Here is a 27,044-nt window from a genome sequence, read left to right on the forward strand (position 1 = left end):
GTGAATCGCTGAATGACAAAAATTTCATTTATTTATTCAAAAAATGTTTAATTTGAGCTGGATGGATTGCTCTGTATCAGTGGAAAATAACAAAAGGCTTTCTGACAGTTAAAAGTGTAGTTGCAGGCTGGGGATACAGCTCAGTTGGTAGAGTGCCTGCCTTGCGTGCACAAGGCCCTGGGTTCAAACCACAGCACCACCAAAAAAAAAAAAAAAAGTCTAATTGTGAAAATCATGACAATTTATTAATCTAATCCAACAATTTTGGTAAAAAATATATACATGCATGAAGTAACTAAAGGAAAATTACTGATAAATTTAAGTTGTTATTATTATTATTATTATTATTATTATTTGTACCAGTGATTGAACTCAAAGGGGCTTAATCACTGAGCCACATCCCCAGCCCATTTTTATATTTTATTTACAGACAGGGTTTCACTGAGTTGCGTAGGGCCTTGCTAAATTGCTGAGGCTGGCTTTGAACTTGCAATCCTCCTGCCTCAGCCTCCTCAGCTGCTGGGATTACAGACGTGCACTACCACCTCGATTAAATTCTTTTTTTTTTTTTTTTTTTTGAGAGAGAGAGAGAGAGAGTTTTTAAATGTTTACTTTTTAGTTTTCCGCCGACACAACATCTTTGTTTGTATGTGGTGCTGAGGATCGAACCCTGGCCGCAGGCATGCCAGGCAAGCGCACTACCGCTTGAGCCACATCCCCTCAATTCTTTATTTTTAGGTAAGGAATCCAAGTATCAGGGAGCAATAGTGAGTGCTATTTAGAAACTTAGGGAGACCCAGATTCTTTTCAACTAAGAGTAGACCATATTGTTTGGTGGTATTGAAAATCCACATAGGTGAGGCTCCAAAACTCAATTGTGAGGCTGCATTTTGTTTTGTAGGAAACACTGTAAGAGAGAAAATGAAAACCTCTATGGGAGCAATCAATAGTAATCATAATTTAACAGTAACAAAGAGTTTAAGACCATGAACTCAAAAGATGACTGGTTCAATTAAAAATTCCCATTTAATCGGCTCTCATCTATAATCCCAGCAACTCAGGAGGCTGAGGCAGGAGGATCACAAGTTCAAAGCTAGCCTTAGCAACTTAGTGAGACTCCTGTCTCAACATAAAATAAATAAAAAGAGCTGGGGATGTTTCTCAGTGGTTAAGTGCCCCTAGTACCAAAATAAATAAATAAATAAACAAACAAACAAATAAATAAATAAAAGAAGGGTTCTCCAAATTCTTCTCTTTCTCCTAATCAGATTTTCAACCTTATTCCTGTAGAGTCTAGAGCCACTATAAATGCATGAATCATCCCACTTGGATGACAACTTTATGAATAAATAATTTATTATTTCTTTTACTTTGAAGTTTGTATTAACTTTTTCCTTTTTTCTTTTGATTGATTGATTGTTTAATTAATTAATTAATTTGTGGTACTGGGGATTGAGCCCAGGGGCACTTTATCACTAAGCTACATCCCAGTCCTTTTTATTTTTGAGACAGCATTTTGCTAGAATGCTGAGGCTGGCCTCCAACTTGAGATCCTGCTGCCTCACCTCCCAAATTGCTAGAATTATGGGCATTCACCACCACACCCTGCATTGTTTGATATTTTAGCAGTATTAATTAATTCTTTCGGTCTCCAAACACAGGATATTTCATCAATTTGACTTTCTTTAATTTCCTTCATTAATGTCTTATAGTTTTTAGTGTGCAAGTATTTCTTTCGCTTCCTTGGTTAAATCTATTTTTTAAAATATTTTACCCTGTTTTTTTTCCTGGTACTGGAGATTGAACCAGGGGGTACTTTACCTCTGAGCCACATCACCAGCGCCTCCCCTCCCTTTTTTTTTTTTTTGAAACAGGATCTCACTAAATTGCTTAGGGTTTCTCTAAGTTGCTGAGGCTGGTCTTGAACTCATGATCCTTGTGCCTTACCCTCCCATGTCGCTGGGATTACAGTCACACACATTGTGCCTGGCTATTTACCCTCTCAGTGCTATTGTAATTTAGTTTTTTTTTTTTTTTCAGATTTTTCACTCACTGTTAATGTATAGAAACACTAAGGTGTGTGTGTGTGTGTGTGTGTGTGTGTGTGTGTGCGCGCGCGCGCAAGCGCACACGCAAGTACACACTGGGGATTGAACCCAGGGCCTCATTCATGTTAAGCATCTACTCTACTATCAAACTACACCCCAAGTCCTGATATTGATTTTTGTATGTTGATTTTGGATCTTGCAATGTATTTATTAGCTCAGTCTGGTTTTGTGTGTGCGTGCTTGTGCATGTGTGTTTGTGAAGTCTTTAGAGTTTTCTATATATAAGATCATGTTATGTGCAAACAGCTTAACTTCTTCCTTTCCAATTTGGAGTCTTTTCTTTCTTTTTTCTTTATATATATATTTTAGTTGTAGATGGACACAATACCTTTATTTATTTTATGTGGTGCTGAGGATCCAACCCAGTATCTCACATGTGCTAGGTAGGCACTCTACCACTGAGCTATAGCCCAGCCCTTCTTTCATTTCTTTCTCTTATCTAATTGCTCTGGCTAGGACTTCTATTGCTAGGTTGAACAGAAGTGTTAAGAGTGGGCATCCTTGCTTTGTTCCTGATCTTAGAGGAAAAGTCCTTTAATTTTTCACTACTAAGTATGATGTTAGCTGTTGGCTGACCATGTATGTCCTTTACTGTGTGGAGGTACATTCCTTCTATATCTATTTTGTTGAGAGTTTTTATTATGAAAGAATTCTAAATTTTGTCAAATGCTTTTTCTGCATCCATTGAGGTCATCATATGGTTCTTGTCCTTTATTCTGTTACTGTGGTGTGTCACATTTATTGATTTGCATATGTTGATCCATTCTTACAACCAAAGGAATAAATCCAACTTGATCACAGTGAATAACCCTTTTAATGTTCTGTTGAATTCAGTTTGCTAATATTACATCTGTATTCAATAGGGATATTGACCTGTAATTTACTTTTCTTGGAGTGTCTTTGTTTGGCTTTGCATATTGGGGTAATATTGACCTCATGAATTTGAAGTATTCCCTTCCCTTCATTTTTTTGAAAGAGAGAAAGATTAACATTAGCTTTGGAAATGTTTAGTAGCACCTCAGCAACTTAGTGAGGCCCTACATAACTTAGTGAGACTCTGTATCAAAATAAAAAATAAAAAGGGCTGGGGATGTGGCTCAGTAGTTAAGTGCTCCTGGGTTCAATCTCTAATACCCAATAATAATAATAACAATAACAATTAATTAATTAATTAATTAATTAGTAAAATTTGGCAGTGAAGCTATCATATCCTATGTTTTTCTTTGGTGGGAGATTTGTGTTATTCATTCAATCTCCTTGCTTGTTATTAATCTGTTCAGATTTTCCATTTCATGATTTAGTCTTAGTAAGTTATATGTGTCTTGGAATTTTTTTTTATTTCTTTTAGGCTTAGTAAGTTATATGTGTCTTGGAATTTTTTTCATTTCTTTTAGGCTTTGTAATATATAAATGGTATAAAATTGCTCATAATAGTACCCTTTGGTTCTGGGGATAACTCAGGGGTGCTCTACCACTGAGCTACATCCACAGACCTTTTCTTTATTTTTTATTTTGAGGCAGAGTTTTACTATATAACTGAGGCTGGCCTCAAACTCTTCCTTCAGCCTCCAAACATATGGGATTAGAGACATGTAACACTGTACTCAGCTCTTAATAGTTTCTTAATGATCCTTTGGATTTCTGTATTATCAGTTGTAATATCTCCTCTTTCATTTGTGTCTTCATTTTTCCTTAGTTGCTAAAGCTTTGTCAATTTTGTTAATCTTTTCAAAAAACCAACTATAAGCCTCATGGATCTTTTCAATTGCTTTTGTGTTCTCATTGATTGCTCTCTGATCACAATTAGTTCCTTCTACTTACTTTGGCTAAGTTTGTTCTTGTGCTAGTTGCTGAGGTGTAACATTAGGTTTTGTTTTGTTTTGTTTTTTAAATTAATGACTCCGTGACAACTAATTAAATGTATACCACGTGCTATATTTACAAGATCTCAATCCTTACAGCAACCATATTACATATGATTTTCTTTTTTTTTTTTTTTAAGAGAGAGTGAGAGAGGAGAGAGAGAGAGAGAATTTTTTAATATTTATTTTTTAGTTCTAGGAGGACACAACATCTTTGTTTGTATGTGGTGCTGAGGATCCAACCCGGGCCGCACGCATGTCAGGCGAGCGCGCTACCGCTTGAGCCACATCCCCAGCCCTACATATGATTTTCAAGTGATGAAACCGAGGCTCAGAAGAACTTATAACTTTCCAAAGGCTATACATCTAGTAAATAATGTAAAATGTTTTTGAATATGGTCTCTTCACACTAAATCTCTTTTTTTAAAACTTTTTTTGTATTGTCCATCAATATTCTTTGCCCATTTTCATTTTTTTTTAAAGAGAGAGAGGAGAGAATTTTTTAATATTTATTTTTTAAGTTTTTGGTGGACACAACATCTGTATTTTATTTTTATGTGGTGCTGAGGATCGAACCCAGAACCCCGCGCACACCAGGCGATCGCACTACCGCTTGAACCACATCCCCAGCCCAACCCATTTTCATTTTCATCCATTCATTCTTTTCCTTGTTCTTCCCTCTTTTTTAATGAATTTTTTTAATATTTATTTTTTAGTGTTCGGTGGACACAACATCTGTATTTTATTTGTATGTGGTGCTGAGGATCAAACCCAGCGCCCCGCGCACACCAGGTGAGCGCGCTACAGCTTGAGCCACATCCCCAGCCCCGCGCTTTTTTTTTTTTTTTTTTTTTTTGATGTTTTTAGTAATGTGGTCCCATACAAACATCCACCCATTAATTGCTTAGAGGAATAGAGAGCAAAAATATAGCTGACTTAGGTGAATATAAGCACCTGCTTTCAAACAGACAGACAGGAAGTCTACAATTACAGAGAAATACAATACCCATATTTTATTCATACCAGGATGCACTTATACATACTGTCATAACCTGGAATATGATCTGTCCACCCCTACCTCTAAGAACTTCATTCTATCAGTCTCCTACTTGCCTACTCTGCTTGAGCCACAGCTAGTTGTAGTGCTACTCCTAGAACACACCTCACCGGCCCTGCCTTCTACCATTTGCATTTGCTTTAACATCTGCCTAAAACGTTCTTCTCTCAGGTGTGTGCTTCCTCTTTATACCTTTATAGCTGGGACCTCTACTTGACTGTTACTCATCAGGGAGGTGTTCTCTAACCACCAACTATAAAAAGGCAATCTTCCCACCCCTACCATGTGCGCTGCACATCTATCTTATCTTTTTCACTGCCCTATTACTGTCTGACACTTTAAATTTTTATTTATTTAGGTGCCGGGAATTGAACCCAGAGGTACTTAACCACTGAGCCACATCCCCAGCCCTTTTTTGTATTTTATTTAGAGACAGGGTCTCACTAAGTTGCTTAGGGGCTTACCAAGTTGCTGAGGCTGACTTAGAATTTGCAATCCTCCTGCCTCAGTCTCTTGAGCCATCGGGATTACAGTCACACGCCACCACACTGGGCTTATTTATTTATTTTAAACCATGTAAAATAACAAACACAATTTACCATCTTAATCACTTTTAAGTTTACAGTTAATTCACATTGCTATGGAACCAATCTCCAAGAAGTTTACAAAAGTCAAACTCTACACCCATCAAACAACTTCCATTCTCCCTTCCCCCATCCCCTGGCAATCCTCATTCTTCTGTCTCTGAATTTGACTGCTCTAAGTACCTCCTGAATGTGGAATCACACCATATTTGTCTTTTTGTGACTGACTTAGTAAAATGTCTTCAAGGTTCACCTGTACTGTAGCATGTGTCAGACTTCTTTCCCCTTTTTTTTTTTTGGAGGGGAGAGTACCAGGGATTGAATTTAGGGGCACTCTACTACTGAGCCACATCCCCATCCCAAATTTGTATTTTATTAGAGACAGGGTCTCTCTCACTGAGTTGCTTAGCACCTCACTTTTGCTGAGGTTGTCTTTGAACTCGTGATTCTCCTATATCAGCCTCCTGAGACTCTGGGATTACCACCATGCCCAGCCACTAATGTCTCTTTGAGACCCTTCAATTCCTTTGTATATATACCCAGAAAAGAGATTGTTGGACTGGGTGGTCCTGGTTTTATTTTTATTTTTTGATACTGGGAATTAAATCCACAGGCACTTTACTGTAGAGCTATGTCCCCAGACCTTTTCACCTTTTTATTATGAGATAAGGTCTTGCTAAATTGCTGAGGCTGTCCTTGAACATGATGTCCTCCTGCCTCAACCTCTGGAGTTGCCAGGATTATACTACTGTGCCCTGCTCTAGTTTTAATTTTTGAGAAACCCCAGTGTTAGCTTTTTGTCACTTTAAAAAAATATCTGAGATAATAAACTTATACGGAAAAAAGATTTATTTTGGCTCATGATTTCAGAAGTTCAAGACCATGATCAATTGGCCTAGTTGCTTTGGGGCCTTAGTAAAGCAGCAAATCGAGGTGGAGAATGTATGGTCATGCACTGAATGACAGAGAAAGAGGCCACAATCCCCTTCAAGGGCACAACCCCAGTAGCCTAAAGACTTACCACTAGGCCAATAGTACAAACCACTCTTGGGACTAAGCCTTTTCTATACTGACCTTTGGGAGACACTAAGACTTCAACTACAGCACTCCGTAATGTTTTCCACAACGGCTACACCACTGTACACTCCATCCCTAGTGCACAGAGGTTCCAATTTCTTTATATCCTTCTCAACACATGATTTTCTAGGGCTTTATTTTAACAGTGGCCATTCTAATGGGTGCAGGGTAGTGTGTGTGGAGCGGGGTATATAAAAATGTTTTTATTTTCTTTCTTCCTCCTCTATTAGAATGGAAACTCCATGAGGATCAGGACTTTTGTTTTTGTCACTGTTGTATAGTCAACACTTTTAACTGCCTGCCAAATGTTAGGCATCCAACAAATATTTGTTGAATCAATCAATAATACCACATCTTAAAGATTTTTTTTTCTATCCTTAGCATAACTAATCAAATTGAAAATATAAACGATTAGTTCTTGCAAGGATTCTTGTACAGAACACCTCTAACAGATTGTTAGAAATTTTAGATTTTGAAAGGAAGTCCTTGTCTCTATTGACATTTAAAAAAGTAAACCTAGGTATAATTATATGTATTTATTTTTGTGGTGCTGGAGATTGAACCCAGGGCCTTGTGCATGCTGGGCTAGTGCTCTACCACTGAGTTATATCCCCAGGCTCACTAAGTTGCCCAAACTGACCTCAAACTTGTGATACTACTGCCTCAGCCCACCCAGATATAATTTGAGCAATACAATGCATATATCACATCAATTGAAGAATAAATTCTTGTAGAACACATTCAAATCAATTGTCAAGGATATTCATTTATTTTTATGATTGTTATCTAACCATATCCTTTTTATTAGGTTGTAAAAAAATGCTCTTAGATGGTGATGCTTTTGATCACCATGGAAACATTATCCATGAGGTTTTTATCAAGTCCTCATGGAGATAGCTAAGTAGGAAGGGAACTGAAAATCACTTGTCCTTCCACTGAACATAAGAGCCATTCTTTAAGCCTAACAGGGGTAATCGCCAGTATGTTAACTCTAGGCTCATGAGTTCCACAATTCAGCAGAGTTCTGTATAGTTATTGCAGACAATGTTGACTGACTGCCTACCACCCTCTCTAATTTCCCCCACAAAAACCCAGTTTCGGTTGGACACCAACAAATCCAGCCTTGGCATATGGCATGTGTTCTTCATTGCTAGTATTTTTTAAGGTTGGGTACATCACTCCGTTTTAATGATGAGGTGAGAGTAATGTTTGCAGGACGGCTTACTGGAAAGACCTAACTCCCTGATAAGAGATGTGAACAGAGAAAGACCATTTTGGGGGAGGCAAGAAGGGGTGTGCACAGAGCCTCACTTTTACTAAACACATACTCCATATCTGAGCCCCTGAGAAAAGATCTTTGCCACCATCTGACAGCTTCCCCTGACCTTTCTTTCTGCTTTGGATATCATTATATGAAGACAAGGTGTTTGGAACTGTGACAGGCATCTTGTGAACAAAAGGGATGACATGGCTATCTCCTGGGGATGGCACTGTAGAAGGATCAAAGAAGCTTCAATCTCTGATATTATTGAGCTGCTAAACCAACTCTACGGCTAACGACTTCTGGATTCCTTTTCAGGGAAATAGTAATGTCCTATAGTTTAAGCCACAATTAATGGAAACACCTTAAGTATGTTTGTGTATGTCCACATGAGCAGGCAGCACATAGGCCTATGTGTCTGCATGTTTTTAGATGAAATTAACAGAGAGGTTCTATTAGGTGGTCCTGATTCATTTGCTTTGGGGAATGGAAGTATGGATGAATTAAAAGAGAGTTCAAAGCATAAACATAAGAAAAAATGCACCATATTAAAATCTTGTTGGAGTTGTCTCTACAGCCATGAAGAAGTTTAAATTTTTTATTTGTTTGTTCTCAGTATCAGGGACTAACCCAAGGGGGCTTAACAACCAAGCTACATCCCCAGCCCCTTTTACATTTTATTTAGAGACAGGGCCTCACTAAGTTGCTTAGGACCTCTCACTAAGTTCCTGAGGCTGGTTTTGAACTTGCGATCCTCTTGCCTCAGCCTGGTGAGCTACTGAGATTACAAGCGTGCACTACTGCACCTGGCCCCATGAAGCAATTTAAAACATACCAAATGCTATAGCTGTTTAGAAATGGCTCAAATACGGGGCTGGGGTTGTGGCTCAGTGGCAGAGCATTTGCCTAGCATGCGTGAGGCACTGGGTTCAATTCCTGGCACCACATAAAAACAAATTGTGTCCATCTACAACTAAAAAAAAGAAAAAAAAAAAAGAGAAAGAAATGGCTCAAACAATGTGTTGCAGAGCCAAAAAGAAATTAATAAAGTGAATTTTATTATGAGATTACTTTCTCTCATATTAAATTTGAAAAAGATAACTGATGAAGTTCAATAATAATACATACAAGATATGTAAATTCCCACTGGGCACCTATAATCCCAGTACCTAGGGAGGTTGAAGCAGAAGGACTGCAAGTTCGAAACCAGCCTCAGCAAAAGCGAGGCACTAAGCAACTCAGTGAGATCCTGTCTCTAAATAAAATACAAAATAGGGCTGGAGATGGGGCTAGGTGGTGCCACATGAGTGCCCTTGAGTTCAATCCGCAGTATATCCCCCGCCCCCCGCAAAAAAAAAAAAAAAAGAAGATGTAAATTCCCTCTCCAATAATTTCATTTCTCTTCCAGGAGAAACTCACTTTCAGAGTTCACGACAGATGCTATGAATTTGGATTAGCATGCTCCCAGGTGACTCACTTGTTCAAACAATGACTTGCTTTTGGTGTCTTTTCTATTAATTCTCACCATGCCGTTTCCATCACACCTGCTTATGAGTTGCTAGCTAAACACAATAAACCCTGACATTTTCATTTCAAGATTCACAATTTCATTGTTAATCTCCCCTTTGAAAAAGAAATGCAGCTTTAGAATCCTTTCCCCTGCTTTCCACTTCTCCCACACTCCAATTTGGAAGCTGACAGCCCTCTTCCTTGTTTACAAGGACACTACCCTAGATAGCTCCAGGATAATAAGAGAATCTGTTATCTTGTCACAATGGCAGTCCCCACCCCCTGAAGAAGTAGGAAGGAATTCTCCATCCTCGATCCTCTGTACCACTTTTCCTCAGCATCCTTCCTCCTTCTTACCTTTCCTCTATCCAACTCTGATAGGGGCCGGAAGCAGGATTTACGAACCTTGGGGATTCGGGAATTCTATTTGCTCTGCAGCAAGAAGAGAATAAAAGGAGCCAATAAAGGTTGGTGGTGTGGAGTGATAGATAGAAGATAATCCCATAGCACCTTTAACACTAAAAAAAGCAAAAAAAAAAAAAAAAAAAAAAAAAGCCAGGCATGGTATAGCACACACCTGTAATTCCAGCAGCTTGGGAGGCTGAGGCAGGAAGACTGCAGGTTCGAAGCCAGTCTCAGCAATTTAGTTGAGGTGTAAGCAACCTAGTGAGACCTAGTCTCAAAATAAAACATAAAAAAGGCTGGAGATGTGGCTCAGTTGTTAAGTACGCTTGGGTTCAATCCCTGGTACCAAAACAAAAACAAAAACAACCCAGGTAGGCAAAACCTGCGATTCATGGTACCATGATATCCTTCGTCCTCCTCTAACAGTCTCAGCCAAATGTAAACTCTTCAGTGCAGAATGGCTTTTCCATTTGCCAACTCAATCTTGAGGCAATAAGTGCTTGAGTTATGCATTTCACAGTAAAGTGCTTTGAAATATATTAATTATTAAAAATACATTATAAAACCAAACTCTATTGTTTCCTTCTCTCTGATCTGTATATGTGAAACTCTAATTTCAGGGTTTTTTATATTTATTTTTTAGTTTTAGGTGGGTACAATATCTTTATTTTGTTTTTATGTGGTGCTGAGAACCAAACCCAGTGTCTCACGCATGCCAGGCGAACGCACTACCACTTGAGCCACATCCCCAGCCCCTCTAATTTCAGTTTTAAAAGATTAAACTTCTGGCCTGGGAACATAGTTCAACAGTAAAACCACTTGCTAGCATGCACAAAGCCCTGGTTTAATCCCAGTCTATGCAAAAAAAAAATTATGAAAAATAAGATTGCACTACCCCCCCCCCTTTTTTTTGTATTAGGGATTGAACCTAGGAGAGCTTAATCACCGAGCTACATCCCCAGGCCCTTTTAAAATACATTTTATTTAGAGACAAGTTCTCACTAAATTGCTTAGGGCCTCACTAAGTTGCTGAGGCTGGCTTTGAACTTGCGAACAATGGTATCAACTGAGACAGGAAACAAAGAGGAACACTTAGGGAGGAGTCCAAACAGTGAGATCCTTCTAGACAGGTTAAGTCTGAAGGAGCTCATGGATACAAAACCGGAGGTTTACAGAAATCAGATGAAAGTATTGAGTAAGAGAAGGGCTGGAGCTGGGTACAGTGTCACACACCTGCAATCCCAACCTCTCAGAAGACTGAAACAATAGGATCATATGTTCAAGATCAGGCCAGGGAACTTAGCAAAACCCTATCTCAAAATAATATGAAAAGGCTGGGGACGTAGCTCAATAGTAGAGCACTTGCCTAGCATGTGCAAGGCCCTGGGTTCAATTCCCAATACTGCAGAAAAAGAAAGACAAGAAAAAGAAGAGGGAGTCAGCACTAAAAATACTGACTGATGATACATCATCTTATTGTGATAATGGAAGATATAGGAATGGATGATTGGACTGGGAAGAAATAAATATGTGGGATGAAAATGCAAGATGGAAAACAACACTGGAAGATACTTATAGCTAAATAACAATTGAAGGATGAGGAAATGATGAGGGATAATAATGAAGAACACTAGTATGAAACACTGGAGGGAAAACCATGAATGAATCACGATAATAAGTATAGATCTTAGCTGGATGCAGTGGCGCACACCTGTAATCCCAGCAGTTCAGGAGGCTCAAGCAGGAGAATCTCAAGTTCAAAGCCAGCCTCAGCAACTTAGTGGAATCCTCTCTCAAAAGGGGGAGGGGAGCTGAGGATATGGCTCCGTGATTAAGCACCCCTGGGGTTCAATCCCCCCAATCCCAACCCCATACCAAAAATAAATAAATAAATACAGCTCTTTACAATTTGGCTGTTTACTGACATGTGAGATTCATCTCCTGTGACCTCCCCAGATACTATACTCCTGCCATTCAGAACTTCTGATAACCCCTAAAATGCAACAGACTTTCTATTTCCATGCCTTAGCACCTGCTATTTTCTGTGCCTATAATTTCCTCCCTACCTTAGTCATGCTGCATGCTATTACTCTTCCTTTAGGTATCAGCCTCTCCAAGATCTTTGCTGAATTCCCTGAGCAAGCAAAAGACCCCGCTACACTGGATCATACCTCCACTATTAAAATCATCACATCACATTCTAGCTGGGGATGGTGGCACTCACCTGTAATCCCAGTGGCTCAGGAGTCTGAGACAGGAGGATCTCAGGTTCAAAGCCAGCCTCAGCAATTTAGTGAGGCCCTTAGCAACTCGGTGAAACCCTATCTCTACATAAAATTTTTAAAAAAAGGCTGGGGATGTGGCTGAGTGGTTAAGTACCCCTGAGTTCAATCCCTGGTACCACCCCAACCCCTCCAAAAATCATCACATTCTTCTGTTTAGTCTGTTTTAATACTATACCACAGTTCCATGTGTACTGAGTGTTTCACCTCTGAATTTCGAGGTCCCAACATGACATCTGGCATAGGTGGTAATCTTACATGCACTTACATGTTTAAGGATACAGATTTTGATGTCTAACACATTGGTGTGAACTTCTTACTCTACCATTCACTTGTCTATGTAATCTTAATTTTTTTTTCTTTTTTTTTTTTTTTTGTTTGTTTGGTTTTTGGAGGTAGGAATTGAATCCAGGTTGCTTAATCACTGAGCCACATCCCAGACCTTTTTTTTTTTTTTACCCTTTTTACTTTTTTATTTTGAGACTGGGTCTAGCTAAGTTGCTTAAGGACCTCATTAAGTTGCTGAGGCTGGTCTCAAACTTACAATCCTCCTGCTTAAACCTCTCAAGTCTCTGGGATTATAGGTGTGTGCAACCATGCCCAGCTCTTGTCTGTGTGATCTTAAGCAAACTTCTAAGCCCCTTTCTTTATCCTTAAATTGGGATACTAGTGTACCTATTTCACAGAATGGATAAAGAATGAAATGAGATAATGTACATAAAGAACTTGTCACAGAGTTTGACACACTCCAGTCTAGTACAAGTCAGCATCTTAATTTCAGAAGGAGTGCAATATAATTGCTGAATATCTGAATAGTGCTCTCTTATCCCAATGTGAAGAACTTCAGGAAGGAAAGAGTGATCAACAGAATCGAAACTGCTGAGAAGGCCAAAAGGATAATAAGGGCTGTCAGGTGGCAAAATTCTCATCCTAAGCATCCTTCTTTTCCCAACAGTTTAGCTGCTTTTTACCTCACTGTCAGGCTCAGCCTTGTCCCAAGATCTATAAGTAAAGAAGATAAAAGAATTGGGAGAGGGGCTGGGGATGTGGCTCAAGCGGTAGCGCGCTCGCCTGGCATGCGTGCGGCCCGGGTTCGATCCTCAGCACCACATACCAACAAAGATGTTGTGTCCGCCGAGAACTAAAAAATAAATATTAAAAATTTCTCTCTCTCTCTCTCTCTCTCTCTCTCTCTCTCTCTCTCTCTCTCTCTCTCTCTCTTTAAAAAAAAAAGAAAAAGAAAAAAAAAAAAGAATTGGGAGAGAAAGGAAAACAACTTCCAGGCAGAGTAAAGGCCTAGAATTGGAATCAAGGTCAGGATGATTCCTTTTCTGGAACAGAAAGAAAGAAGGAAGGAATATGTAAAAATAGGGATACTTAGAAGTGGATCGATGTTCCTGGTTTTCTTTCATAACCAAAGAAGGTGGTAATAAGAGAAGCATTCATGAATAAAATATTTTGTACTCTCAGATGAAAGAATTAAGTTTGTTGCACAAACAATCCAAGGTTTTATCAGAAAGAGATAGTTGGCAGATGAGGTCTCTTATCCAATTAGAAGTCTTATTTAGTCAACAGCTTTGGTTTGATACTCTTGTACATTTTAGATTTTTTATTTAAATTTGTTTTCACAAAGTAAATATTCATTGGTACCAAAAACCTTATTTTTCTTTTTTCAAGTGCTTGGGATGGAACCCAGGGGTTTTGCACATGCTAAGCAAGCACTCTACCACACCCCCAGCCCCTAAATAAATTCTATAAGCATGCTAACAAATCTATGCAAATACTTGGTAACAATTTTGGATAGATAAAAACATTAAATATATTGATTTCTTGAATATTAGTTTTACCTCAATGGTATTTTCCTTTATAAACTAGAACTATCAATGTGATTAGTTCATATAATTCATGTTAAATATGTTTATTATTCTAAAATTTACAAGCTCACACAATTTAAGCAATATTATAATACCCTGCATCTAACATTGTTCTTCATTTCTGGGATTACAGCCATGACATAGGGCAACAAATTTGTTTAACCAGGCAACCAACACCCAGTTCCAGAAAGGGTTTGATTTGTTCAATCCCAAATAAAGTAGGGTAATAATAATAATAACAACAACAACAACAATAACAACAACACTGTTAATAACATTATTATTATTTGGTACCAGGAATTAAACCCACGGACACTCAACCACTGAGCCACATCCACAGCCCCTTTTATGTTTCATTTAGAGGCAGGGCTTCTCTAAGTTGCTTAGGGCCTCACTAAGTTGCTAAAACTGACTTTGAACTTGCAATCCTCCTGCCTCAGCTTCCTGAGCTGCTGAAATTACAGGCATGCACCACCACACCCAGCTGAAATAACATTATATTAAAGCAAAGATGGATAAGCCAAAGTATTCATAAACCCATAGAAATATTTGAGTTTTACAAGCCCATCCTTTAAAGACAATCAGGAAAAAAGTCACACAAACCCAATTCATATGAAGTCATACACTACAGAAAAATTACGTGATACTTTTACATTTATTGCCATAAGAGTTGAATAAAGGTTAACGAACTTGAAAGCTGCATCTCCAAGAGTCTGGTTTTAATAATAAGTGCTTGGCAAGAGAGCATCCATCACAAAGGAAAACCGTTGTGATAAATAACTTGCATATAAGGCAATTGGAAGAGTCAAGGAGATGCATCACTACTTCAGTCTAGTAAAATAAATCATTTAAAAGAATCAATTAATTTAAACAAAATTAAGCATTCTTATGTTTTATTTGAGTGGGGCTAGGTTAAAAACTGACAATAACTCAGATCTAGATGTTTCCTCTAATTTCTGCAGGCAGTGAGATGCCACTCTCACAGAAGATGACCAAATTTCCTTTGACTTCTTATTGTACTGTCCCCCATCCCCGAAACTTGGACACATCCCCAAAAGAACAGCCTCTGGTCAGACTTGACAGCAAGTGCCACCAGTGTGTGTTCAGTCTGAAATGGTTCTGTTTTCAGCCTGAACGTGAATCCAGAAATGACCTGTGAGGCTTTAACTTAAAATATCCCTCTTATCAGCCTTAGCTCACCAGTGATCATGGCCAAGTACATGTTTTCAAGATAGAAGACAGTGCTTAGAGAGACATTATTGTGAAGTTAGTAGGGGAATAATGGCAGAAGTTTTGCATAGTAAATTGACAGAAGCAAAACAGCCCAGATATCAGATAAAGCTTAGTAATTTAAATTAAATTTAGTCATATGAATAGCAAATAAGATTAATGTACAAATAACAATAATGGCTCTAAAACAAGGAAGTTACAAACATCGATACAAACATTGGTGAGAAAGAACAATTTGAGATTCAGAAGGTAATCAGGTTGTACACTGAAGAAAGGAAATCCTGACAGGACTGTGGCTTACTATAGAACACAAAGGAATTCTATATCAAAACTCCACTGGAGCCAGGGTGCAGTGGCACACGCATGCCTATAATCCCAGTGACTCAGGAGACTGAGACAGTAGAATCGAGAGTTCAAGGCCATCTTCAGCAATTTAATGATGCCCTGAGCAATTTAGCCAGATCCTGTCTCAAAATAAAAAAATAAAAAGGGCTGGGGATGTGGCTCAGTGGTTAAACGCCCCTGGATTCAACCCATGGAAACAAAATAAACAAAAAAACAACAATAATACTCCACTGGATAGTATTAATAATTACAGACATATACTTCAATTACTGTGATCTTTGAATGTGTGTAATTATTGTTCTATTATGTATTGTTATTCCCTATGAATTATTTTATCACCCTCATAAAGTCCTCATTGAAGAATTTTCCATATATTGTTAGAAGAGGGTATCTGATCTTGCCAGCAGCAGTGGCACATGCCTAATCCTAGTGATTTGGGAGGCCGAGGCAGAAGGATCACAAATTTGAGGCCAGCCTCAACAACTGATTGATTACCTGTCTCAAAAAATAAAAAAATAAAAAAGATTAGGGGTGCAACTTAGTAATAAAGCTCCCTTGGATTCCTGGGTTCAATCCCCAGTACCAAAAGCAAAGAGAGAGAGAGAGAGAGAGAGAGAGAGAGAGAGAGAGAGAGAGAGAGAGAAGAGAGAGAGATCCAATCCCAAACCTGGGCACTAGCCAAGATTTTGGTACTCAAATGAGCCAAAACCAGTTCAGCAAAGCCATTACAATGCTCTTTCTTTTTTTTCCTGCGTATTCTACAAATTTCATTTGCACAAAAGATAAAAACTGACAATAACTCAGATCATAGATTTTACTATGATCTTACATCTATTATTGCTCAGACTTTTTTTTTTAATATTTATTTTTTAGTTCTCGGCGGACACAACATCTTTGTTGGTATGTGGTGCTGAGGATCGAACCTGGGCCGCACGCATACCAGGCCAGCGCGCTACCGCTTGAGCCACATCCCCAGCCCCTATTGCTCAGACTTTGAAGTAGATTATTTCTTCTTCTAAAAATCCCACATGCAGGAGTTGGGAATATAGCTCAGTGGTAGAGCATTTGCCCAGCACAGCACCGGTGAAGCCCCCCTCAATCCCAGCACCAAAAAATAAATAAAACTAAAAACTAAAACCCCCATATACAGAGCGGCTCCCAAATTTCTACTTAGGAAGGATTTAATGGAGGCAATCTGATGGGAAGACAGAGATGCCAAGAGGACATGGAATGAAGTTATTTATGCAGAGAAAACAGTGTTTTTATTAGAGTGTATGTTACAGAATTGAAGAAAATAGCAATATTTTTTAAAGTTCTATTTGAATTTTAAATAACATTGTACTGGGCACCGTGGAGAATGCTTGTAATTCCAGAGGCTCCGGAGGCTGAGACAGGAGGATTGCAAATGTCGAATACCTCTAAATTCAATCCCCAGTACCAAAAATAAATAGATAGATAGATAAATAGATAAAATTATGAAAATCTGATATCCAGGATTAGGTAATGATGATGATTATATTTGAACCTGGCTTTTTTTTTTTTTTTTAATATACCAAGGATTGAACACCAGGATGCTTAACTACTGAGCCACATCCTCAGCCTTTTTTTTTTTTTTTTTTTTTGTATTTTATTTATTGACAGGGTCTCACTAAGTTGCTTAGGGCATCATTAACTTGGTGAAGCCATCTTTGAATCTGTAATCCTTCTGCTTCAGCCTCCCAAATCGCTGGGGATTACAAGCATGCACCACCATGCCCAGATTGGAGGTGGCTTTATCAGCACATGGGAAGAAGGTGGCTAATGGAGTCAAGCCCTTGTGGTACTATTCACTTTCTAAAGAACAAAGACCAAACTTTAGTAAATTGCAGGCTCTTTGTGATGTCATTCCATTAACTTTCCAGTTTTATTTTTTGCTACTCCCTCCTTGTCCCCTACTCTGTAGTCAATTGGGATTGATCACTAATCTTTCTACCTACCCTCCAATATTCACCATCTCTATGTGTCTCTTCAGGATGTTCATTCTGGATCTGAAATGTTCTGTATTCAATTACTACCTTTCAAAATTAAATCCATTCTTCTACATTTAACTCAAATTTCAACTGCTTCACTAAACCTAATGTGATCTCCTCCAACCAAAGAAAAATCTCATCCGTACTCTTGTGGTATTTGGTACACTTTATTGCCCTTGCCATATTCTTTCTATCTGTACTCTAGTAAGCTGCATATAATGATCAACTTAATCTCTTATACAATTATAGGATCCCTGAGAGCAGGAATAAAGCTAATGTCCTTTCTTCTTTCTTTTCTTTCTTTCTGAATTTTCTTTCTTTTTCTTCTCTCTCCCTTTTTTAATTATAGTGCTCAGGATTGAAGGTAGGGCCTCATACATACCAGAAAAGCACTCTACCACTGAGCTACCCACCCCAGTCAAGCTAAATGTCTTTTTTTTGATAAAAATTTTTGAGTATTCTGGGTTCTTTCAAAAACTTATCTTCAGACACATCTGAGGGACATATCATCTAAAATAACTTCCACGGGGTATATTTCAGGCAACACCTGAAATGTTAAATTCGGTTTCTCATTTTGAACAGCTACCTTCTGCAATGTCCAAAAGAAAATAGATTAGCATGCCTTCCATCAAATGATAGCTAAATCTGAAAGTGTGATTGTTGATTACTATCTTCTCTGAAACACCATAAAGTTCTACAGATTAAAAAGCAAAGAAGGGGGCTGGGGATGTGGCTCAAGCGGTAGCGCACTCGCCTGGCATGCGTGTGGCCCGGGTTTGATCCTCAGCACCACATACAAACAAAGATGTTGTGTCCGCTGAAAACTGAAAAATAAATATTAAAAATTAAAAAAAAAAAAAGCTAAGAAGGCACTAAGTGTGGTGACACATGCCTGTAATCTCAGTTACTCAAGAGCCTGAGGCAGGAGGACCACAAATTAGAGGCCAGACTCAGCATCTAGTGAGACCCTCATCGATTTACAACCTGTCTCAAAAATGATACAATATAAAAGAGCTGAGATATTTCTCAGTGATAAAGTGTCCGTGGGTTCAAACCCTAGTAGCAAAAGAGAAAAATGCAAATGATTACGGATTAGGGCCTTATCTGGGCTGACATTTATTTGCTTGGCAATTTTGAGCAAGTTACTTATACACTTTGTATATCTACTTAACTAGTCTGAAATCTAAAATATGTACTACCCGATTTTTGAGTTGTTACAGATATTAGTCATTGAGAGATTATTTACTTTTCCCATATATCCATCTATAAAAATGTGAAATTCTTACCACAGTCTCCTATAACATCTTCAATTTTAAAACAAAAGTATAATAAAAGTAAGTTGTTGTTTTTCTGGTGGTTCTGAGCATTGAGCTCAGGTATGCTTTACCACTGAGCTATACCTCAAAACTTTTTTTTTTTTTTTTTTTTTTTTTTACATTGAGACAGGTCTGATTGCAAATTTGTGATCTTCCTGCTTCAGCCTGCTGAGTAGCTGGGATCACAGGCATGCCCAATGTAGCCAGCCCTGAAATGCTTTTTGTGTGTGTGTGTGTATGGTGCTGGTGATTGAATCTAGGGCCTTGTGCATGCAAGGCAAGCACTCTACCAACTGAGCTATATCCCCAGTCCATGAAATGCTTTTTAAACTAGTTCTCCTCACATCTGCAATGATGTGATGTTAAAAATAACTCAATGATAAAAATTACATGCTGAGTCTTATTCAATACCAGCTGACTCCACATTAACTTGGTTCTCACTCTGTGGTAGGTCACATTTTCAAAGGTATGCCAGATCCCATCTCTCGTGCCTTCTTATAATGGGATGTTAATATCCATCCCTTCCATTGAGTGTTGGGCTCTATGTCCCCTCTCTTTGAATCTGGATGAAACTCTGAGACTACCTTGACCAACAGAGTATGGTGAAATGGACTCTATGTTGATTTTCAAGGCCAGGTTATAAAGATGCCTGTCACTTCTGCAAAGATGTCTTAGGACTCTTACTCTTGGAACCCAGTCACCATGCACTGAAAATGTCAAGCATCCATGTGGAAAAGTCCTACACCTACAGCCACAGATGTGGGAAGTGAGTGAGAAACCCTTAGATGATTCCTGCCCCGACCATGGAGGCACCTCCAGTCACCATAGCTGACTCCTCATAGACCCACCAAGCCGAGACCAAATTGCAAATTAATGAACAAAAACCATGATTATTGTTGTTTGAAGCCACTATGTTTGAGATGGTTTATTATGCAGCAATACATAAATGTTTATATATCCTTGAAATAAAAGCTAAGTTGACAGGTTATTGAATTCAAGGCCATGTATACTAGAAATAGGTAACTAGCTCCTGAATGTACCATAATCTGCCCATGTAGTCACTCTTTATAAAAACATAGAATGCTAATCTTCTCCAAAATTTGAAGAGAATGAAGTTTATTTCTTTTCTTACTGCTAATATTCAATGTAACTGATTTGGAATTTGTTTTCTTAAAGCCTCTGGGAGCAATATGTATTCACCGCATAATATAAGCAATATGACTCCTTGGTTTTCTTTTCTTTCTTTCCCTTCTCCACAACTCCCCCCCACCCCACCCCAAGTGCTGGGTATCAAACCCAGGGCTTTGAGCATGGTAAGCATACACTCTACTATTGAGCTATGTCTTCAGTCCCACCATTTGTCCATTTGTTTGGGTTTTTGGTTTGGGTACTGGGTACTTCACCACTGAGCTATATCCCCATCCCTTTTTAATTTATTCTTTTGAGAAAGGGTCACACTAAGTTGCTGAGGCTGGCTTTGAACTTGTGAACCTCCTGCCTCTGCCTCCCAAGTTGCTGGGATTACAGGTGTGTGTCACCATTCCTGGCTCCATTTGGTTTTGGATATAATTTTTTTGTTTGCATTTCACTTTCATAAACAGCTTCGCTTCCAGACATAAGAATTTGTTTTGTATCTTTATGTGATGTTTAAATTATGCAAATAACATTTTTAAAAAGCCGAAAGCATATTAATGTCATTAAGATTTTCTACTTTAGAATCTATGTTTTCCTAAAATCTGAAAAATTCAAAATACAAAACCCAGAAGAGAGCATCCAGAAGTGGACTTATGCTAATATATCAATTGATTTTGGATAAAGATGCAAAATCAATTTAATAGATAAAGCATAATCTTTTCCACAATTGGTTCTGGAACAATTCAACATCCATATAGAATAAAAAGGAATCTTGATTTATAAGTCACAAAAATATAAAATCAACTTAAAATGGGTGACTGACTTAAATGTAAAATGTTAAAAACTACAAACTTTTCAATAGAAAATACGAGGATCTTGTGGTTTTTTTTTTTTTTTTTTTTTCTCATATGCAGAAGCTAGAGAGGAAAAAGGAAAAGAAAGGTGGAGGTGGATCTCATGAACATCAAAGGGAGATCAGTAGAGGAAAAGGTATCAAAGGGTGGGAATAGGAATGGTCAGGGAAGTGCTGAGGAATGACCTTGGCCAAATATATTGTAATATCGTGCACTGTGTGCATGTATAAATATGTAATACCAAATACCATTCATATGTACAACTATAATGTACCAATAAAAAAAAGTGTGGAATTAAAAAAAAAAAAAAAAAGAAAAAAACTCAGCAACACTTGGTAGCACAGGCATGTAATACCAGAAGCTCTGGAGGCTGAGGCAGGAGGATCCCAAGTTCAAAGTAAGCCTTAGCAATTTATCAAAGCCCTAAGTAATTTAGTGAGACCCTGTCTCAAAAAAATAAAAAGGGCTGGGGATATGGCTCCATGGTTAAACACACCTGGGTTCCATCCCCTGTACAAAAAAAAAAAAAAAAAAAAAAAAAAACTCACTGAACAACCAAATAACAAGCAAATATTTTTTTAATATCTTTTTAGATGTGTAGACCTTTATTTTATTCATTTACTTATATGTGGTGCTGAGAATGGAACCCAGTGCCTCACACATGCTAGGCAAGCGCTCTACCACTGAGCCACCACCTCAGCAACAAGCAAATATTTGAATGTTCTGATCTTATAATCCTACTCAATATAAAGTATGTGCTCCTAAATCCTCACATCAAGTGGGAAATAGAGTGCTACTTATTAAACTTATATCTATATCTGTTTAAAAAAGAAACAAACAAACAAACAGACAGACAAAGAATTGTGATTTTGGACTAGGGAAAGAGTTCTTAAGTATTACAACACAACACACACACACACACACACACACAATTGGACTTAAAATTTAAAATCTCTGCTCTCAGAAAGATACTACAAAGAATGAAAAGACAGAGAGAATATCAAATATCTGACAAAGAATTTGAATCCAGACATACAAATAACTTTCTAAACTCAACAATAAGAAAACAACAACACGATTTAAGGGACAAAATAGTGTGGCACACTAACCTATACCTGTATGGCTGAGGAGAGGATCTCAAGTTTGAGGCCTGCTTCAGAAAAATAGCCAGGCCCTAAGGAACTTAGGGAGACCCTGTTTCAAAATAAAAAACAGAAAAGGGATGAGGGAGCTGGGGATGTGGCTCAAGCAGTAGCGCAGTTGCCTGGCATGTGTGCGGCCCGGGTTAGATCCTCAGCACCACATACAAGCAAAGATGTTGTGTCCACCAAAAACTGAAAAAATAAATTTAAAAAATTCTCTCTCTCTCTCTCTCTAAAAAAAAAAGAAAAGAAAAAGAAAAGGGATGGGGATGTAGCTCAGTGGTAAAGGACTCCTGGATTCTATCCCTAGTACAAAAAGAAAAAGAAAGAAAACAGATAAATTATTTGAACCGATTCTTCAGAGAAAATATATAAGAATGGCAAATAAATATATTAAAGTGTTCATCATCATTAGTCATTAGGGAAATACAAATTAAAACTATAATGAAATACCACTACACACCTATTGTAATGACTGAAACAAACAAACAAAAAAGACAATATCAAATGCTAACAAGAATGCAGATTAAAGGGCAGGGGATGTGGCTCAGTGGTAGAGCACCTGTGTAGCATGCGTGATGCTCTGGGTTTGATCCTCAGGACCACAAAAAAATAAATTTAAAAATTAAAAATAAAAAGGTCTGAAGATGTAGCTCAGTGGTAAACTGCCCCTGGGTTGAATCCCCAGTACCAAAAAAAAAAAAAAAAAAAAAAAAAAAAAAAGAATGCAGATTAATAAGAACTCTCACTCGATGTTGGAAGAAATGTAAAAACGCCCAGCCACTTTGGAAAATAGTTTGGTAGTTTCTTTCTTTCTTTTAATTTATTTTTCTATCTGATTTTCTTTCTTTTCTGGGTTCATTATTGTTGTTGTTGTTGTTGTTTTGGACCAGGGATTGAACTAAGGGGCACTTAACCACTGAGCTACAACCGGGCCCTTTTTTAAAATTAATTTGATTTTTTATTTTGAGACAGGCTGTTGCTAAGTTGCTGAGGCTGATTTTGAACTTGGGATCCTCCTGCTTCAGCCTACCAAGTTGCTGAGCCCTGCTGGTAGTTTCTTATTAACACACATTTACCATAAGATCCAGCAATCCCACTCCTAGTATACACCTAGAGAAGTAAAAACAAGTTTGCACAATAAGCCTATACACAGATGTTTAATAGCAACTTTATTCATAATTGTTCCAACCTGGAAACAACCCAAATGTCCATCTGGTGAGTGGTCATGGTGGTACACTCATACAGTGGAATACCACTCAATATTCAAAAGAAACCAAATGTTGTCACAGGTAAGAACTTAGATGGACCTTACAGGTATTAAGACAAATGAAAAAACTCATTTCAAATTGGTTATATTCTAGATAATTCTCTTCAGATAATATTCTGGGAAAGGCAAAATGTAGGGTCAGACCAGTGGCTCCTAGGGGTTGAAGGTGGGAGAAGCGTTTGACTACAGTAGATTTAGAAAATGAAACATTAAGGGCAGATGGAGCTATTCTGTACCAAGATTGCAACGATAGTTATACAACTCTTAGTATTTGTCAAAACTTATTAAAATATATAAAAAGTGAATTCTGCTATATATAAATTTAAAACAAATTTTAAGAATCTAATAATGTCTATACATTATTATATTCACTTATTGTCTCTCTCCCAACCCTTCCCAGTCTAAACTAAATTATCCTCTTGTAACTCAAATGCTTTGCAGAACATGAAAATTCAAAATATAATATCTTGACAAGCATAAACAAGCATGGGATTAATTATGGAAGAAAGTGAAAAGCTTAAAAACGTAAGTCTTCTTTTGTTTTTTGGCTTGTTCAACAAGATTCTCCATTAACCCAGATTATTCTCAGGATGATTTTTTTTTTTTCAGGACTATCATGAAAACAGCAGGAATAACTGAGTAGCTCCCAGGAGAAGCAAAAGCAAAGTGAGGGCCATGGTCTCTGTGCTCAGCAACCATGATGCTGGAGAAATGCTCTCTTAGAGAACACAGACATGAAAATGGAACTTGAGTTATTTTCATTTGATGGATTTGAGTAATTAAATCAACTTTAGTGTAAATCCTATATTTAAGGCAACCCAAAAGAATCTACACAAGAATAATTATAGAGAGCTGGGAGTAAGAAGAGGGCTAAGAGGAGCCCCTCAATAGTCAACAATGCCTGAAAATTAGAAGAGGAAGATAGTAAACAATGGTGATTGTGAAGTAGGGCATCATTAAGACCAAGTTTGAAATCCCTGAATTGAAATTTAATATGTTTGAACATGAACATGTACCTCGCTTCTCTAAACCCACAGTTGTATCATATGGAAAATAGGAATAATAGTATCTCCTTCACAGGATTATTCTGCCTGGTTCAGTACCATGCCTGACTCATTGTAAATATTTCATTATTATTACCATATGGGAGGTCACTAAATTTCCACAACAAACCAGGAAAGAACTTTACTGCTATAAATGAAATGACACTACCCAGAGATTTCAGGGAAGGATTTATCATGAAACAAGAAGAAGACACTAACAGTTTATTGGCATAATGATAGAGGATGTCTTATAGCTCCTCCAACTCTTACACCGATCAATGCCATGGAAACTCCCAGTAGGGCTCATCAGAAAGATAGTAAGGGCCAGAAACACTAGCGATGACGTGTCTTGCACTTGGAGATCTCAGTACATACTTACTTAATTAATTTTAATTTCTTTGGTAATGGCATAGAAATGGTACAGGTCTCAATATATAAGATACGCACATTAAAAACTCAGTTGCAAAACTATCACTTTTTTCTTTCTTTCTTTTCTTTTTGTGGTGCTGAAGATAAAACTACCATTTCTTATTTTTTTTCATTCACACAGTTAGAAAATGAATAAAGAATAAACATGATCTGATGTCTAGGAAATTTTTCTTTCCAGTTTGGTAACTAAATTGACTTTCACATTTGAAAAATAGGTAAAACTTCTGCATCTTAATTATCCAAGATATAAAATAAAAATAGCACCTTTTTAAAAAGGGGGAGGAGGAGGGAAATAGCTAATTTCTTAGGTACATGAGAAGACGGTTTGTTGATAAATTTATTCTCTCCGTAACAGAATGAAATTGAAGGTCATTCTCCTTGACCTTCCCATTTTTTTTTTGAAACTTAGATTTTTACCTATACTATGTGAAGATACTGGACCACTTTAAATATTTCATACTATATAAGCATTTTTCCAAAGTTCAAAAAAAAAATCTTAGTCCAAATGACCAAGATGTAAAAATAACATACAATTTGATATGTAATTCTAACAATATATTAAATAATTACACAAGAATAGCAATACAGCAAATAGATCCAAATATAGATCTGTATGCACCAAAACCTTTCTAAACCATTTTTTCCTGAATTTCCATTATATAATTAAAATTATGATCAATGAATTTATTGCTGAAATCCAGTAATGTCTAATTAAAATCTTAGGAAAATACAACTATACTTTTTCTCACAACATGGTTTGGAAAAAAGAAAAACATTCAGATTTTAAGTTAATTTCAATTCAATCCAGAACACTGATTTGAAAAATAATTGTTAAAGCACATGGAGAAATATGCCCAGAAAACAGTAATACAGTTAAAAATACAATATGACTAGGACCTAATATGACTAGGACCACTTAACAGGACAGCACAGTTATCCTTTCTGTTTTTCTATTTGTAATTTGCTCAAAATCAGTTGCAAGCTAATGGTGATTCTGCATCCAGAGGTTGTCAGTACTTGTGTTCCACCTGACTGGATGAATCAGGTAGACCGGAATAACCAATAATTCAAGAAACCTATTTCTACAGCCTATGCAAATTAATGCACCAATCACTAAAAGAGTACTTCTGTAAGGTCATATAAATGAAAGCCTGAACAGAGGACACCAGTCAGTAACTTTACTGTTGCAGCATTATGTCATTTTACACAGTTTTTTTTTTATTTTCACAGTTTTTAATTATGAGTTCCTCCAAGTAGAATGCCTACTCTGCAAATTGCAAAATAGCAATGACCTTTAATGCAAATTTTCTAGTAACTATTTTCAAACATAGTATTTCTTAGGTCAATAAAAATATTCTAAATATAGAATGAAATTTCACAGCAATTTTTATGAGTGCTTATATTCTATTTAATGTATTTTACTTCCTCAATATTCATATATGTAATATATATAAATACATACATATTTAGCCAGGTATAAAAATGATTTTTTTTTTTTGCTTAGGATGTGATTTTTCTTTTTCTGTAAATAGCAATACTCTCACCTTCATTCCTAGATGCATATCTATCAGAAATACAGATTTAGTATTACTTGCTATCACAATTCTTCAGAGGAAAAAATAATTTCAAGTGCAATTAAAAATGCATTGTCATAAAATTAGAGTCCTGAATCTTATAAGGATTTAAAACTCTAACAATGTGGAGGGGATAAGATTGCCTTAAAATAAAAATGTACACATGAATTTTTAGTCATTGCATTAAAAAATGCCCATAAACAAAGGTTTGCCCTAATGTAGCATTACTACACTACATAGTGTTTTCGTAACAAGGACAAAAGCTTGTTAAGTGTCATCCAAATTTCCCTATTATTTTTCATAAATTCTGGTGTCCTTGGTGTTCATCAAAATTTTCATACTTCCAGGTCCTTCCTGCCAGATAGTATCCATTAAACAAGTTTATCCTATTTCTAAACAGGAATCCAATTCTTTTTGGTAAAGAAGTTCCCTACTTGCAGATAGTGAATCATGGCTCACACTCATGCACTACCCTGAACAGAGCAAGTGGTCAGTTGCTACTACTGTGACAACCTAAAATGCTAATGTTGTAGTTCCTGGCAATGGTAGCAGAACAGGTGGGGTAAGGGGGACCCTAGATACCAAATCACAGACCACAACCAGATGGAGTACTTTCTTGTTTTAATATTACCATACAAACAGAAGACAGGGTTTATCCAAACAGCCAAAGGAATGTGCA

At 37.3% G+C, this 27,044-nt stretch overlaps 1 protein-coding gene across 3 annotated transcripts in view; it reads right to left on the reverse strand.

Annotated features, from left to right (window-relative positions):
- Positions 1 to 27,044, reverse strand: part of ANK2 (ankyrin 2) — a 673,244-nt gene that overhangs the window by 645,090 nt on the left and 1,110 nt on the right. The window lies entirely within an intron of this gene.

The sequence above is a fragment of the Spermophilus citellus genome (genome assembly GCF_964194105.1).
Source record: "Spermophilus citellus genome assembly, chromosome: 8".
Lineage (NCBI taxonomy): Eukaryota > Metazoa > Chordata > Mammalia > Rodentia > Sciuridae > Spermophilus > Spermophilus citellus.